This window comes from Rutidosis leptorrhynchoides, chromosome 6 (assembly GCF_046630445.1).
Source record: "Rutidosis leptorrhynchoides isolate AG116_Rl617_1_P2 chromosome 6, CSIRO_AGI_Rlap_v1, whole genome shotgun sequence".
NCBI classification, from domain to species: Eukaryota; Viridiplantae; Streptophyta; class Magnoliopsida; order Asterales; family Asteraceae; genus Rutidosis; species Rutidosis leptorrhynchoides.
Genome location: NC_092338.1, coordinates 169,256,095 through 169,260,745, shown reverse-complemented (window position 1 = coordinate 169,260,745; position 4,651 = coordinate 169,256,095). Strand labels below are relative to the sequence as shown.

At 39.1% G+C, this 4,651-nt stretch overlaps 1 non-coding gene across 1 annotated transcript; it reads right to left on the bottom strand.

The window, feature by feature from the left end:
• Nucleotides 1-4,336: 4,336 nt before the first annotated feature.
• LOC139856222 (small nucleolar RNA R71) lies at nt 4,337-4,443 on the bottom strand. The gene has a single exon (XR_011761719.1). It is a non-coding gene; the product is annotated as a small nucleolar RNA R71 (small nucleolar RNA).
• Nucleotides 4,444-4,651: the final 208 nt, after the last annotated feature.

Sequence of the window (4,651 nt, the reverse complement as noted above, 5' to 3'; positions counted from 1 at the left end):
TTTATATATCTCTCGGGTATTACCTACCCATTAAAATATTCTCACCATTAATAGTTTGTATAAAAGGATTTTTAATTATAATCTTTATGAAAATATACCTGCATATATATTTTCTTTAGATGTAATCATAGATTTAATGAGTTAACATAATATTAATCTCATCTGGTTTTCGATTGGGACTAGAATGTATAATCTTTAAAACTTTAGATATTACATAATAGCTGTAGAATATTTCTCCAATGAAGTTATGAATCAATACTTCATCGGTTATTGTTGTTGGTACTCCTTGGTATCTATGGTGCGTATGACGTTGATGCTCGTGGATCATCTTGTGATGTTGAATCATGAGGTGTGGATGTTGTTGATGGTGGTAATGGTATTGTTGGTGTTGATGATGGTGGTACTGTTGATGCTGGTGATGCTGCTGGTGCTTGTAACCTTTGCACCATATTCTCCAAAGCCACTACTCGAGCGCGAAGCTCGTTGACTTCTTCTATTACACCGGGATGATTGTCGGTTCGGACGAGCGGGTGAATGAGATCTAGAATGTGAGATAGTATATAATCATGATGAGATACTCTAGAAATGAGAGAGAAAATGGTATTACGAACAGGTTCGCCTGTAAGTGCTTCAGGTTCTTCGCCAAGAGGGCAATGTGGTGGATGTAAAGATCGCCTTCTTCTTGTCTCCAATGATTAACTAGACTACGAACCCATCCCTAATTCATCTAGAATAGATGATGGCTAATTGGTTGATCCATTCCGGTTACACTGTCTTCGGAGTTCAGGTGAACATCCATATCGGAATAGCTGTCGGAGTTTAAGGAATTTGAACTATATACGCCATCCATCTTATATAATCAGGGAATTGATTTTGATATGAGATAGATTATAGGATTTAGTTTAGTATTCTCCGATACATGATTTACATATGTATATATAATACCAAAATCCCATAAGTTACGGAGAAATTTTCAGAAAGTGTAAGACAGAGTTTACTGTAATAGATATGCTTAAGATACGAAATTTATCCATACACTATCTATGCAATCAATGCAGTAAAACATGTCTTAGGCTTAAGATAATGACAGGTAATTTCTGACAAGAAATAATAAGCAAAACTCGGTAAAAATATATACGGTCATAGTCCATACTCACTAATGCATCCTAACAATTACCAGTTAAACACACTAATGCAAATTCTGGTTCCCTATGACCTCAACCTCTGATACCAACTGTGACGATCCTTCCAAAACCCTTTGGACGAATACATCATTCATTGATTTCATAGTGAGGTTTTGACCTTTATATGATATGTTTTGTAAACATTGCATTCTTTTGAAAAGGCACACCATAAACGAATATATAAATCCAAGGTTTTCGACGTCTGATAATTTCTACGTATAGACAATCAAGGGATATAATAGTTTACAATACTACATCCGTTGATAATGCAGTCAAAATAAGATACATGGTGATGATTTTGTGAATGCAAAGTTTTTCTTGAATAAAGCATGTATGACTCTGATATCGGCTAAAAAGTCACGTTTTCACCCCGGTATTAAGCCCTAAAAACAAGAAAGATTCGAACTTTGTTGGCAAAATACCCACTTCGTCGGTTAGAATTGAAGAACAAGTAATTACGAAGGCGGTGCAAAAAGAATCAAGAGAATCGGAGCTAAAACGAAGATTCTAGAGCGAAAACGGTGAAAGACAAGAAATCAAGTTACGATCCAGGGAATCAAGGATGACCAGCAAGCCATACGGCCTGCCATACGGCCTGCCAGTATGGAAACGGCCTGCCATATATGTGCCACCACACGAGCCACCATACGACCTTTGTCATTCATTCCAACACACTTCAATTCACTTCTTTCTCTCTCTTGTACAATATTAGTCATACTCTCAAGGCCTTCGACTCCGTGCGGGAAACCTAGTACCCGGAGAAGAACGCTGAAGATTGTATTAGGAGCGGTCTGGAGTCTTGAAGTTGTCACTTTTGTATTCAGAACTCGTTTAATCTACTGGTATTTCTATCCTTTATCTTATATAATGTTTTATGATATTATTGCCATGATTAGCGAGTAGTTATCTTTAGTGTATGCTATGATGTATGTAGTTATAATGCCGAAATAATATTATGGTCTGTGTATGTTGTCGAAGTGCTTTCCGATTATGCTTTAAACTCAATCGCTTTTCCAACTAATAGAACGTAGTTATAGGCTCTGTTATTGGGAAGTCGCGAACCCCGATTCAGAGTACACTATCTGTGTCACCCCTTGGTAAGAGAAGTCTATCGGATATAACGTAAGATCGACCGAGGCACACCGGTTGTAGTAAGTCTATCGAGCTTTGGATTCTAACTGAGGACTCTTTCGTAGTGAAACATCTGACTAGGCCCCTAGTACACTGTCGGTCCCAGACCATGCTGGTGAAGTCACCAAGCATATAAACTTCGTACGTGCACGCTGAAGCATAGCGGTTGTTGTAAGCTATACCTCTGCTAAGTAAGGCCATGGAACACGGTTAGTGTTGACTAGTACACTGCACCATAACGTGGTCTCAAGCATTGCACCCCGCTTGAGGGATTCTTAGTTAATTAAGGAACTGTTTGTTTAGACACATAAAGGATTGGACCGTTAGGATAACCGAACGTGTTCATGGAAGTTAGACTTGACTTGGCCATGGTGTTCTTTATGGTTGAACTCTTTTAAGGGCCTAACTATCTTTTACCAATCATTAACGAAAGCATTGAGGCACATCACGTCTCTTGGATATGGTACACCATGTATTCTATTATGCTTAAGAAAGTTTAGACCATTTTGGAATGTTAATACGTCACCCAACCGAGTCGCTCAATTGGATGAGCCGTCTGAACGTGTATGCCTGTAGTCAGACTGCACGGGCGTCGGGGGTAAGGGACGTTGCTGTCTATTCAGAATCTTCAAGCCTAACGCAGTACCCAGTGACATGTCTTATGATAGGGGCGTTTAGGACCAGTGTAATGAATACAAGGCCTCTGCCTATTCATGAGCCAGCATTCCATAATCTTGGCAGAATAATTGATGAAGTCATAGTATGCATTTACTTTAACCTTATCTGAATTACAAATTTTATCGCATTTACTTTATCTGTCTTATAAATTAGAAAATCACAAAATAAATATTCACTATTCCCTAACTATCTTAGGTTACAATATAGGTTCGATGTAACTGATATCTCAAAAATACGACTCTACGTCATACTTCCCTTACTTATAAGGAGTAGTAAGATTTAGGCACCGCTAAATATAAATTTAAAACCGTACCCTCTCCCACGAGTGGCTGATCCTGCGAGCCGCGGCCTAACGACACCGCGCAAATAAAAACCGTCCGTTTCGGCCATATCAAGAGAGAGACCTAGTTTTTGGCACCGCTGCCAGGGAACTGGTATCAGGCAATACTGCTCTCTATCAAACTTATTCGCAAGCATTTAGTGGTGTCTAAGAAAGACAATTATACACGTACTTGGTTATTGGATTTTCCGAACAGTCGCCAATTATATTGGGACCAAAAGGATCCTGCCTCTCCATAGTCGGCCTGGCCACTTGGTTTGTTGAATAGTTTGTGCGGAACTTTGTTACTGAAATACCAGGGAATCAGTAGCCAGAACCAAAAACATATTCCACCATAGGATAGTTAGTTAATTAGATTAGATTACTTTAGATTACTCTAGTTTACCTTAGATTAGACCACCTTAGATTACCTTAGATTGCCTTAGATTAAATTAGATTATCTTAGAATTAGATTAGTTTAGTTTAGCTTATTATAATTTAGCTTATTTGCGAAAATTAAAAACAAAAAAAGGGGCATACCTAGTGTATGACCCAAACCCGATCTAGACCAGGGCCGTTGTTATTCGTACCTGATCCTGACGCAATAATCTCTAAAGCACGCAAGGAAGCACGAATCAGAAACCAAATAGCGTTACGCGTTACTTTAGCAGAAAACACGAAACCCTCGATTGAAGGTCGAGGAGGACGAATCAGATTTCCAGAGATTCAAGGACACTCTTTCGAGTTAAAACATCACATCATCCAGCTCATTCAGAATAGCTGTCAATTTCATGGATTACCGAATGATGATCCTAATTCTCACCTTGATAAATTCATATCTCTTTCGAACTCCTACAAACAGCCAGGGATAGGACAAGATATAGTCTGGCTATACTTGTTCCCCTATTCTCTCACTCATCATGCTCAAACTTGGTTTGAAGGACTGGAAAAAGATTCCATCACGTCATGGACGGAGATGGCGACTAAATTCCTAACCAAATATTTCCCTCATTCTAAACAAACCAAACTGAAGAATGACATCATTAACTTCAAACAAAGTTATGATGAATCTCTTTACACTGCATGGGAGCGTTTCAAAACCCTGCTGAAGAAGTGCCCTAATCACCAGTTAGAACAGTCAGCCCAAATCTGTACCTTCTACAATGGTCTTACGGTAAATCATAGGATGACGATCGATGCAGCAGCTCAAGGGAATCTGATGAACCAAACCGCAGATGAAGCATGGGAATTGCTCGAGAACATGACGATGCATCATTATGGCTGGAACAGTGGTGAAACAACTTCATCATCTGCCCCACTCTCTGCACTTAACAATCAA